Raw genomic sequence first — 13,082 nt, 5'->3', positions numbered from 1 at the left:
ACCAGTCCTGAGAAGACTATGATATCATGAGCAACCATTTCCTTTTCCCTCACAGCCTTTTTTCCTAAAGGCTTTGCAAAGCACTTCATCACTAATGAGAAAACAAATCGACACAGCCAACAAAAAACCCGACATTACGCTACCCAGTTCTTGAATCACTGTCTTCTCCACTCCGGCCGCATGAACGGGCTGGTTCCTGGAGTGATTCTGTGAGGACATGTGACTGTAAAATGCCACAGAAATGGCCACTGGCTTAGATCTAGGGGAAAGTTTGACATGATTTTCTTCATTACCAGATATGCTTTTCTTCTTAATGCTTTGATTAGCAGCATTTTTCTTGCCTACCCATTAAAATGTGCATGGTTTCTCCACACAACCTGTGCTGCCTCCCCAGTCCCTCATTCCTCACTTGTGATACCCTGGTCCTCCCAGGGCACCAGTCTCACAGACCACCCACATAAGTCACGCTTCCTCCACAGAGATGCCCTCTCTGGCCCTCCACCACACGCCTAATGCCACACGACAGGACCAGTGCCATGCCTTAACAAGGAGAGGCCTCCAAACACGTAGGTGACAAAACTCTTTAGGATACGTTTTTTGCAAAATAGTCTCAATAAAGAGAATTATTTTGCTATCCTAAGTATTAGCAATGATTATCCTTATGCTACCTCTCCCAGGTATCTTATACAAAGGGCTTATAATAATGATTGTCTTTATAATATTATTGCCCCAGTTCCTGTTCTTGTGGACATCAGTTTCTTATTGTGGTTAAAATGTCTTTGTCTCCAACATTGCAGGCAACTGCAGGCCCTGAGTTTGGGCTGGCCACAGCCTCCACAGTCCAAGAGCTGGCTGAGGCTCTTCCACAAGGCAGAGAATCAGAAGACCCCTGGCCACCATGCTCTACTTCCTCGTGTGACCTCATACACAGCTTGAGTTTGCTTCCCACCAGGCTGAATCGAGAGCTACCATGTCCGTCTGAGTCCTGTCGGGGACAAGAACTACACCACTGGGTGACTGCACAGTTCCTAGTCCCCCGGCTGCCCTTCAGGGAATGTTGTTCTGTTTCCTCTTGCCGTGAGTTGTCTTCTAGGACACCAGAAGCATTTGGAGGTGGCTCCAAATGTCCTTCTAGAGAACCTATTTTCTTTCCCTCTGGTCTGGCTGCCTTTGCCTTCTTTTTGAGGGACCAGTTTTGCAAACTGGCCACACCATTTCTCAACCACGTGGCGGGATGAAGAGTTAGAGAATGCATTTGTGAATGCCACTCTTTGGTGTCCTTTTTCGTACAAGCCATGTGGCTGCTGGCCTACCCTGATGAGGGACTGGGAATTCTAGAAACAAGGCCAGAACCGCTACAGTGAGAAGAAAGCTTTTCCTGTTTTCTTTGAGCGTAAAAAGTGCAATCTATTGGAGAGGAAGTTTCAGTGGGCGTAAACACAGAGTGTTCAGAAATCTGAGAAAAAGCACTGTCCTGGGAGCTCCCTGGTGTGCCTGATGGGGAGGTGCGTGGAGAGGATGCGCTGGAATAGCCAGGCCTTTGGCAAAGGTTTGATCTTGGGGATAAAACCTCAGTGTTTTGGATCGTGGGACTCTTCTTGCCCACCTCAATCCCCAGGACCAAACTCTGATTCATAAGCGTTTGTCCCTCTGTTTGCAAAGACTTATGTCGTTTGAAATAATCCTCCTCTCCATGCAAGAGAACAGATTCCCAGCTGCTTTTTTGTGGCTTCTTTAAACAAATCCCCCTGAGAAAGGACAGTGTGCCTTTCGGGTCATCTATGTTGGGCTCTGAGTGGTGCCGTTTCCTTGAACTGTTGAGGGCATCTGCCGTGTGTGGTAGGAAGTATCCGGATGTATCCACAGCAAACAGCTGGTTCTTGGAATGATCCTGTGAGGATACAGAAATGGCCCATGGCTTGGACTTATGGAAGAGTTTCATACAATTTCCTTCATTACCAGATAAGCTTTTCTTCTTAATGTTTTGATTGGTGGAACTTTTCTAGCTGGTATCAGTGCTTGTGAATGAACTCTGTTTAAAACATGTCATACCCCCTTCCTGGAGGGGTTAATTCTGCTTCAGATAGTCCTTGGTGTTTTGACAGAGACCTGCATCACAGATGGACTTGCATAGCTTGTTCTGATAAAACTCCCTGAGATAGAAAAACTTTGAATCCAGATAGTGGTTGCTGGGCTCCGAGCAGTGCCGGTTTGTCCTCACGCTTTTTGCAACATCTGCTGCAGCTGTGGACGGGTGGCTGGGCATGCCAGATGGGGCCACGACAGGATCCTGCAGCCAGATATTTGTGCACACTATGACATTCACCGGCTTGGATTCAAGAGGCTGTTCCGATGAAGCATCTCTTCTTTAGAATGGTCTAAGTCAAAGGCATTGAGGGTTAAAAGGTCTTCCACTTCAGGTTGGCCAAGGTCATAGTCACTGAAGGTTAAAATTGAGTCCACGCTTCTGCTCCCCGGCCGAGTTTCTTTACCATGTCACTGCATGGGGCATCGACATCCTCATTTAGTTCATTTTCCAAGCTGTCGTGCAAGGAGTCACTCAGTTGGAAGCAAGAAATATCTGAGGCATTTCCTCTAGTGTCACATCTGACTGAAATCTCTCCGAAGAGGGAAGTGATTTCTTCTCCAAATATCCTATGGCAATTTTCCATCAGAAATTGTAAAAGCAGGGTAACCTTTTTTGTAAACTCATTTTCTAGTTCTGGGTTGCAGGAAGTAGGAGGCCAAAGAACACTGGAGCAATACACACCACTAAATTAAATGCATTCGTCTGATTGGACGAGGAATGTTGCTCAATTTTGTGTAATACCCCAAAAAGACACCTTAGGAGAACAACATATGGCTCTTGGAAGCTGGTCTAATAGCCTTCGAGTTGTATTTAGTCTCTCTTCATCATTTCCTTGATCCATTACACGGACCCAGTAATCATAGAGATCGGATGAAGAAACACTTCCTGGAATACTTCATAGAAAATCCTCTAAGACACATGCCAACAAAAAGCGGTTTCACAGTCCGGTTGTACTTCGACTCCAGGATTCAGTTTCTCTTTTAGTTGTCCGCACGATTTCATATTGGCTGGTTGCCTGAAGATGCCTTTTGTTGTGGGGCGGAGCAGGGATTCCTTTTTGGTTAAGAAAGAAAAGTACATCCAAGATATGTCTGGGCAGATTGTCATTCTCGCAACTATTTGGGAGAGAAACTCCAAAGAGCTGTCCTGCCACAGAAGGAGATGTTGGCGGTGACATGGGTAAGTTGTCCTTTTGGTTCTAGCACTCACCAAAGGAGATGGATATTCTCCTTTTAAATGTCTTCTGGCCTGAATCACGCTGCAGGATGAACTGGACTGCATCTCTCTGGGTAGCTCTTCCATGAGGAAGGGTTCTTGGAAGTGGAAGGGGGTGCTAGAGTCCTTTGATCCCAGGGCCAAGAGTGCAATGTCTCACAGATGGCTCATTTTAATTCCACGGGGATGTTCATGCCCAATGAGTGGGTACAGCACTTCTTCTTGCCAGAATTGACCCATAACTGGTAACCTCTCTCAGAGCCAGTTATCCCTAGCATTGGTGACAATATGTTGATAACTTCACTTGCTGTGTCTGAATTCTTTACTCTTACAGTTTTAGAATGGACACAGTTCCCAGTGTCTTTGGTGAAGATTTTGAGGGAAATGCTCTTCAGGTAGTCTTTCTCTTTCTCTAGATTGATGTATCTCTGAAGGAGAGAGAGACATTTGTCCTTTTGTTCTGGAGAACTGAAAGTGGCCACAAAGTTCATAGTGGCCCAGCCCAAGAAGAAGGTGTTGCCATCTGCCATTTCATCCTTATAGCTTGCTGTCCTAATATCAGTTAATTTAATTTTGTTTTTCATCTTAAAGTTTTTGTTGCACTTGATTTTGGCCACAACAAGCAGATCATTGAATAAGAAAAGCTGCTGCTCTTGCCTCTGTAGGCCTCTTTTGAGTTCTACCAGGCCATCAAGCGGCAGAGTCCATTGGAGCAAAAAAATGACAGAAATGCCCGTGTGTCATGCTAGCAGAAGGACTTGTCCTGCTGGTACTAGGCGTTTTTTGCAGGGCTTTATCCAGGATAAGAGACAGAGCACGCCTCCTCCTTCTACTAACGCTTTCATTCTCTTCCTGAGTGAAGACTTCAGAGCTGACCCCGCCAAGGGGCAGGCACGCCCGGGCCACCTGGGGGAACCGAGGACTGGGCACACGGATGGGCCAGGGAAAGGCGGTCCTCGACGCCAGCCCGGGCTTCCCGCCAAGGGAGAAGCTGGGCTGCCAATTCCGTGGAGGATGGAGGCCAGATGGGAGGCTGCGGGGTCTTTTCCGAGAAGAAATCAAACTCTAGATAGGAAGAACTGAGGTTAACTCGAGATGCACCGGGAGCGACGCGAGAGACGGCGGGCACCGGGCCCCGCTCAACGGCCTCATCTTCTTGATGCCGGTGCCTCCCGCGACCCGAGACACCCCTGTCAGGGAACAGAAGTGCCCTGGCTGTCCCCCCAGCGTCTTCTGCGGAGAAGGCATCGCTGCCAAGAAGATGATCTTCAAGCAAATTCGCACTCTGGAGGAGGCTACGCGGTCACGTTCCGGGTTCTCAGCTCGGGTGCAGGCCGTGCGCTCCCTTTGGGGCAGGTACCCCCGCCTGCGCGCTGCACCAAAATGGCTTTTCAAAGTGCTTGAAACATCACCTTTTAGGCCTGTATACTGGCAGATTAGTCCCTTCCTCTTTGAGGGTCCACCGCAGCATCATGGCACACAGATTGACAGGGGCAAGCTTGCGGGCACCAGAGCGCAGAGGCTGTGGTTTCTACCGTATGCATTCACTATCTTACTTCTAAGAAAGCCTTTCTTTCAGGCTCCAGTCATTGCACTTGCCCAGTCTTTGGTTAGTCTTTTAAACAAAGGGTTTTGACGTCCATCAGCAAATCAATGCATTTACTGGGCTCCTACAACAGGTCGCAGATGAAGAACTCTATCTAGGGCAATGGTTCTCAAAGAGTGGTCCAGGAACATTTGGTGGTCCTGTACTCTTTGGAGTACTGCATCTCTCTGGGCAGCTCTTCCATGAGGAAGGGTTCTTGGAAGTTGAAGGGGGTGGTAGAGTCCTTTGATCCCGGTGCCAAGAGTGCAGTGTCTCGCAGATGGCTCATTTTAATTCCACAGGGATGTTCATGCCCAATGAGTGGGTACGGCACTTCTTTTTGCCAGAATTGACCCATAACTGGTTATCTCTCTCAGAGCCAGTTATTCCTAGCATTGGTGACAATATGTTGATAACTTCACTTGCTGTATCTGAACTCTACAAGGGGGGGCTCTATAAGGCCAAAGGTCAATAGATATATACATTTTAATGTAATAGAGTATGAAAAGTTTGATGTAGTTTCAGATTGCCACATGAAACCAATCTTTTTTTAAAAAAACTATTACTTGTCAAGCTTTTGTGTAGTATCAAAAAAGAGTATCGCGAAATGCATTAAGTCACACAGATCCTTGTTTTGGGGTTTATAATCTTGCTGTGAATATGACATCATTAGGAGTTTTTAACATTTAGCTCTTTATGTTTTTTAATTAAAATAAGCTGTCTCCAATTAAAAATGGGCACAAAAAATCTCTTTCTGGTTATATTACTATTTTAGAGGCCTGCTTTTCTGTTCCCACCCAGCACACCACGCTGTACCACACCGCACTGTAATGACAGGGATAGCAACAATTCATGTTTGCATAACCCGTGACAGTTTACAAAGTGTTCCCAAGCATTATGACATTCGATCTTCACAACAGTCATATAAGGTCAGCAGAACTAGCACCATCATTACCAGGGATGACACTGCGCTCGCACACACCAGTTTGGTTGTACTGGCTGCTAGAATAACAAAATACTTCTGTAAAAGCCACTGCCCTGAGCCCGCAAGTGCCCCCACCACTCTTTCTCCCACCTCCTAATGACTCTGCAGCAAAAAGGTGAATGCAAGGCCCACACAGGGACCTCAGCCAGTAACAGGCGCCCTGTTGGGTGGTGCCCTCCTGCTACTGTGGGTCACGTGTTTTGACCCTCACCTCTTAGTCTTCTGCTCATGAGACACTGAGGCTTCAAGAGTAAGTGACCTACTCATGGTCTCTGATCAGAATTTTCAGGAACCAAAGGCCCTGATATTTCCTGAGGCAGAGTAGACAGTATAGGCAGCAGGGCTGCAGCCCTGCCAATCCCCCCTCTCCCCCATTTATTTCTCCTGCCTCTGTGCCTGGGCACCTGCCAGTCCCCCAAAATGACACACTGGGCCCTCCTCCCGGGGCCCCAGGCCCTGCATGCCACTCTCCCCCTCTAAACTTCCCTTCCAAACACCTTGCTGAGCACTACACACACCAGCTTATTTTCGGGGGGTGGGGAGAGGACCCAATAATGAATTATACATGTAAGTTTTATATTTTTCTCCAAAGGTCATACACTCCTTGAGGAGAAGGACCATGTCTTAAAATCCCAAATCACCTGGCAACGTGATGCACATAGTGAGATCTTTAAAACCCATAAAACACATTGACTGGGGGCGGGTCATCGGATGCACAGCACAAGACGTTGTGGATAGGAAGATGCAATCACACAACAGTTTCTGCTCTTTTTTCTCCTGCTGGTTTTCCACCCACGTAAAGTTTCATGCACACGTACACACCCATGAAACAAGATCTGCATGGCTCCAAATTTATTACTCCAGTGCCCTTGAACATTTAAGGAAAGGTTTTCATTTGACAGTTATGTGATCAGTGTGTGCTCACTCCCTGTACAATTTCTTAGGATATAAATATTTTAAGAAATAAAAAAGGATGACATAAACTCAGATGAGTTAATGGGAAAGGGAGGTTCTAAGTGGAACCTTCCCTCTGACTGAGGATGTCTGGGTTGGCAAGTTGCTGCAGGGCTGAGGCTCTGACTGGCGCTACCGCGTGTCCCTCAAGGCTCTCCTGGGACAACACAATCGTTTTTAGAAAACATCGCATGAAATCCTCTCCATCTATGGCAGCAGACTTGGTGGGGGTGACCCTGGTGAGATGAGACGGCCCCTAATTATGGGGCTTGACAGTCTGAGCTGTCACTGACCACAGCGGCGGCTGGGGAGACCTGCGAGGACACAGCTCCATGTAGAAGGGTTCGTCTCAGCCTGCAGCAGCTGAGCGCCAGGCTGGGGTGCTCAGGCAGCTCCCCTCAGCTCACTGCTTCCCTGGAGCCTCTTCCTACTCTGTGCCGGGGGCTGCTCTTTGAATGTTTTGGGGGGAGAAAAACATTGCTGCCACACTGGGGATTCAGAAGCTACCCGTTAGTCAGTGGCCGGTGGTGCACGCTGGCCTGCGGTTTGCTTCTCCCTTGAGAAAGACACCGTGAGAAGGTGGAGAGGAAAGTGAGTGGATTAAAAATGACCAGGAAGGAGAAAGGGGGAGGAGAAGGCTGTGAGAAAAGGAAGTGAGCAAGAGGATCCCAGGCGCCAGCCAGCTCTGGGCACAGAGGAGCCCTGGCAGGGACAAGCAGGTGCCTGGGGTGCAGGCAGGAGGGCTCGGCGAGTGCTCTGGGGGCCTCAGAACCCAGTGTTTGCTTTTCTAGGACTGGAGGCAAGACAACAACCTGAAGCATAAAACTTGCTGCTCTTCGCTGCCGTCAGGGTGGAGAAGTTGTAGGTGATTGAAGAACGGGTGTTCTGTGGCAGGGCTGAGACCGCCAGAGGGGCTGACAGGCCAGTGGGGCCGGCCCTGAAGGGCTGGGGGCTTCAGGAGCCTCCAGGGACAACTTGCCATCAAGCAAGCCTAGTGCCCAGTGCTTTCTCTCTCTCTCTCTCACACGCGCGCGCGCGCGCACACACACACACGCACACACGCACACACACGCACACACGCAGGGTGACTTCTCTGTACCCCCTTCCCTCTGCGCTCTGCTTCTGTGCAAAAGTCTCAGGTTAGACACTCAGCTAAATTTAGAAACTCACCTCAGTGGCTCCGCCCAGGTAATCTGTGTCTTAACAGGCCTTTTTAAGACAGGGCCACACCCCCGGCAGCGCCAGCCCCTGGTGCAGCCTGTAGTGGACTCGGGCTGGGCCTCCTGCCCCTCGGTCCCACCCCGCAGGCCCGGGCCTGCCCTCCGCTGTCCGGGATCCTCGCCTTAGCCCCTGTCGTGCGGACTCCAGTCAGAAGAACTCTGTTTTACATAGCAGTGATCGTGGGGGACTCAAGTATCTAAGGAAAAACAGAACAAAACAAAATCTCTGCACATTTCTTCCAGCTGTAAACATTTTCTCCCCCAAGGGTTGGTGAGCTCTAAGGAGAGTCATTTTCCCTGAGATAATTACATCTTTAAGAAAACTGCAGCACTGTGTCTGAATTTGCAACGCCCAGGGAGTTGTTTATTCCTGAGAGCCGTACCCGCTGTTTCATTACCCAGCACCCAGTTGGGGTGCCCAGGAGGCACCCTGCCTCCCCCACACGGGCCGAGAGCCTCAGCTGCTCCAGGCACGACAGGCCCGAGTGGGCGAACTCCCCAGAGTGGGGACCCGCTGTCCTACACGCCCAGGTGTGGGCGGCTCAGGTGGGAAAACAATACCCGCTTTCATGGGAGGCAGGTGGTTTGGTTGCAACACAGAGCGAGAAGAGGCAGGCCGGCCTGTGAGAGGCTGCCCTGGAGTGGAAGGAAATGTGTTTCCAGAGGGAAGGAGCCGACCAAGTGCCGTCGATGTGCCCGGCCCTCGCGCCACCGCAGGGCTCGGCGCCAGCGCAGACACTCAGCCCCGCGGAACCGCTCTGCGTGGCAAGTAGTGGCTGTCCCGAGCCCTCCCTTGCAAGGTCCCTGGGCCTCCCCGCAGCCCAGCGACCGGGGATTCACATCAGGGCCCTCCAAAAACGTGCTCTTCCCTGGTGGGTCAGGGCTTCCAACGCGACTAGCATATAGTTTTAGTTGCGCCTCCTTCAGAAAACCTCCCCGCCCACCAACCACATTGGAATTAACTGTCCCTCTGAAGTCAGATAGCACATTGCTTCCGCTTCGGCACGAACCACATGCTTTAGTGCAGTCCCGTGCAGTGTGGTTGTTTACCCTCAGGCGCGTTCCCCCCTTTGCACAATGAGCCCTTCCCGGGGCCCGCGCACCATTCATCAAGGGGTCCCCAGGACGCGGCACAGACAAAATGCCACAGGAGCATGTGTGATGTTGGCCTGAAAGGTGGGCGTCAAGGTGAGAAAGAAGTCCCGCCGCGACACGGGCGTGTCCCTGAGTGCGCGACGTGTGTGCACGTGCGTGTGGCAGCGGCGAGCGGGCGTTTCTGCCATTTCTGCTGATCTGAATGTAGAGGTGGAGACAGGTTTGGGTGGAGGTAGGGAAGCCACCAAGCAGGACCGCTTAGGATCAGAGCGGCCAGACTGGAACCACGACAGGCCTCTCCAGACTCTGGCTGTCACCACGTCACGCTCTTTGGCTCTGTGCAGACCAAGGCTGCCTGTTGGAAATTTTAGCTTCTGCTCACTGAGATGCTGGAGGAGAGCGAGTCTGTGCAGGGGTCCACGAGGCGCTTGGCCTGAAGATGCCCCAAGAAGGCTTCTGACTCAGCCTTCTGCCCCGACAAAAGGACAAAACCCTTAGCACCGGCCTCTCTTTCCAAAGCCTCCAGACAGGTGTCGCTGCCCACAGGACCAGGAACGCTGAAGATGAAGGAGGGACTCATAGCTGCCCTGCTGAGGCCGCCTGGGGCTCTGTGCCGGCAGGGCCGGGGTGGAGCACAAACAGCAAGATGATGGCAGACCAGCAGCGGGTCTAGGTTTTGTTGAGTCTGAATCTTATGCGATTTGGGAGGACAGAAAGAACACAAAATTGCAAACACGAAATAAAGTTCAGGGCCTTAGAAGGAGCCCACACAGGGACAGGGTCTGAATATTCATGAGCTTCACAATAAACTAGCCTCTGGTGCAACCCGACCAGGAGCAGGAGGAGGAGTGTATTCATTTCCTGTGTATTAGCTGCTGTGCCAAAGTGCCACGAATCAGGTGGATTAAAACAACAGAAATTCATTCTCTCACAGTTCCGGCGACTGGAAGTCTGAGATCAAGGTGTCGGCAGGACCGTGCTGCCTCTGAAACCTGGAGGGGAGTCCTCCCTCGCCTCTTCCTGGCCTCTGCAGGCTTGCTGGCAGCCTGGGCGTCCCTTGGCCTGCAGCTGCGTCACTCCAGTCTGTCTCTGCTGTCACGTGGCACTCTCCCCGTGCATCTATGCCGTCACGTGGCCTTCCTATAAGGACACCAGGCATATTGGATTAGGGGCGCAATCTCCTCTGGTATGACTTCATCTTAACTAATTTCATCTGTGACAATCCCTGTTTCCAAATAAGGTCACATTCTGAGGCACTGGGGTAAGGACTTCAACATATCTTTTTTGTGTGGAGGGGACAGAATTCAACCCATAACAGAGGGTAGGGCGGGAAAGGGGCAGTGATAACAGTGGCAGAAACAGCAGGAGCCCTTCTGGAACCTTAGGGTGGGGAGGTCCCCATTTGCTGCCCTACAAGAACACACTCCATCCCCTCCCCAGGCCCCTTGGAGAAAACAATCTCCGCAGACACCCTGATGGCCTGAGGCCTCTGCTTCATCTTTACCGTTGGTGTCTTTAAGCCCACGGACTTGCAGCATCACACTGCTGGTCCCACCGGAACCCCATGCCGTCTCCGCGAGTGTGTGCCCTTGCGCGTGGGTGCAGCACATGCTGGACTGAGGCCCATGCGACCCAGTGCTGAGAAGGCCTGGTCCCAGTGCCTGAGAGTGCACAGCCTGGGGAAGCATGATGAATGAAGATCTGCCCACAAAACAACATGCCCACCCATCTGGAGCCACAGGACCACGAAAGTCAACTCCCAGATGCTCACTGAGCTAACAGAAAGGGCGGATGCAAAGGTGGGTAAAGCAGAGGGTAATTTTGGCTGGACTGAATCACTGTTTATGGTCGTTTTTCCTCTTAGAGATTGTTCTCTTAATTATGTTTTGCTTTATCTCCAAAATGAATTTATGTTCCCTGAGCACCCTGCAACACAAGGGGTGGGAGCAGCCCGGAGCGTTCTGGGTGACAGGGAGAAGCCAGATGGGATTGAAAACACACAGATCCTTGCAAAATGGGTGCTCCACATGCATCCAGTAAACCCAGGCCTGCCCGGCAAGGTCGGTCATCAGCTGGTCTGGTTGCTTCAACATTCTAACTAGGTGGATGCCAGAGACACCGTGCCGTTTGCAAGGAATCAATTCCGATGAAATACACCCAACGTTCAGGTGCTACCCAATGTGGTCCGTCTGTGCTGCTTCCATCGACTCCTCAGAATCCAGCAGTGGCCCTGGGATGTCACTCTGCGTGTGAATTATACACAGATACAGTGCTGCGCTTGTGAGCCGTTTGGGGGACAGGCTATATCTTACTGGCCCTGTGATATATAATTTAGAAGCCACCTCCTAGTCACACGAGTCAAGGACAGGAACAATGAGCTTTGCAGTTGTTTGGATCTAGGTTAAGAAGCAATGTCAAAATGGACATCTGATTGCATTTGCATTTTAGGCTACAAAACACAAGTCCCCGGTTGACCAGCTGTGGTAAGAGCAGGTTTGCACTTGCTGAGCAGGGACAGGCAGGCTCTGGGTGACCCAGCCCTAGCCTCACCCCTCCTCCACGTGCAAGAGAAGAAAAAGGGTAGCCTGTCTGCCCTCAGATGGGGCCATTTAAGGCTCTCCTGTGACTCTGATATGCCTTTGTACCACCCTGCTGCGGGCTCATGGGCTCTCACTGACAGAATCAAATCCTCTGCCCCTCTGCCTCTCAGTCACCCAGACCTCAAGTCTCACCTTTCTGTGGGGTGACAGTTCTTCTGCGCTCGCGCTCAGCAGTGTCTGTCAGAAAGCAGGGCTGCCCTCCAGAGTCCTGGCTCACCGTGACATCCCGACAGTCCTGCTCTCAGCTCCAGCCCCCAGGAGGACCCACAAACCAGCAGGTCACAGATGTGTATGCGCATGTCTGCTTCCCTCAAAGGGTTAAACAGGTTGTGCCCCATTTTTACGGCAGTCACCACGCTGGTCACGAGATGAGTGCTTGCAGTGTGGTGTCTGAAGTCTGCTTGGCGTATGTCACCTATCTTTGGGACTTGGATTTGTCCTATGTGGTGGTCACCAAACCACTGCAGACTGGAAATATCCATTAAATAATATGTGATCAGCAGGGACAGGGTCTATTTTTGCTCTCATTGTAACCCAGTGACTAGCATGGTGCTCAGCACCGAGAAATGGCAGCACAGTAAATGGCAGCTTTTAGTTGCATGAACAAGTGAGTAAATAAATAAATGACACATCAAAATGAGAGGCACGGCCATTTGAACAGAGAGGACCCAGGCAAACCAAGGCCATCAGGCGAGGCTCCACGGTGTGACACCTGCGCCGGGTGACTGAGACTGAGTGGGGTTCACCCAAGTAATGAGGGGGGAAACTGGAGCCACTCCTATCAACCACCTTCTAGGGATGGAGAGGCCTGTGCTGCTAGGGATGTTGGGGGCTCAGTCGACCGTCATCTTGGAGGCTCAAGGTGATCACTGCCCCAGGGGATCAGGCTAGATCCTGATGTGGCGGTGTTAGGACTTTGAGATGATACAGCACAGGCCAGCTGGAAGGGGCCGTGCAACGGTAAGTCTGGGCAATGGAGCCCTGAGCGGGTGTGTTTCACGTGCTGAAGGAGAAGGATTAGGGAAAGTCAATGTCTCCCTCCCACTTAGTACCCCGGACTCTAACCATTTGCACCAATAGGTTTTCCTCTCGGGCTTTTTGGACTTGCCCCTGGTGTCCCATCTTGATTCCGACACAGGCTCAGCCACCTCACACACGCTTACCAAGCACCCACCATGTTCCAAGTACTCTCCGGGCAACACAAAGTGCTGCTTTCATAGAGCTTACATTCTCCAGCAAGAAAGACAACAAACAAGGAAAGAAAGAAAGAAGATAATTGCTGGTGCAAAAGGCACAATAAGGAACATCAGCCAGGGCCACATGATAGAGTGTGACAAGA

The 13,082-nt window shown here is 50.9% G+C and overlaps 1 pseudogene; it reads right to left on the bottom strand.

Annotated features, from left to right (window-relative positions):
• Window positions 1–751: 751 nt before the first annotated feature.
• LOC105811105 lies at window positions 752–9,723 on the bottom strand (annotated as a pseudogene).
• Window positions 9,724–13,082: the final 3,359 nt, after the last annotated feature.

Source organism: Propithecus coquereli, unplaced genomic scaffold (genome assembly GCF_000956105.1).
Source record: "Propithecus coquereli isolate 6110/MARCELLA unplaced genomic scaffold, Pcoq_1.0 Scaffold228, whole genome shotgun sequence".
NCBI lineage: Eukaryota > Metazoa > Chordata > Mammalia > Primates > Indriidae > Propithecus > Propithecus coquereli.
The sequence above is the reverse complement of the archived record's forward strand: the minus strand, read 5'-3'. Positions and strand labels throughout refer to the sequence as shown.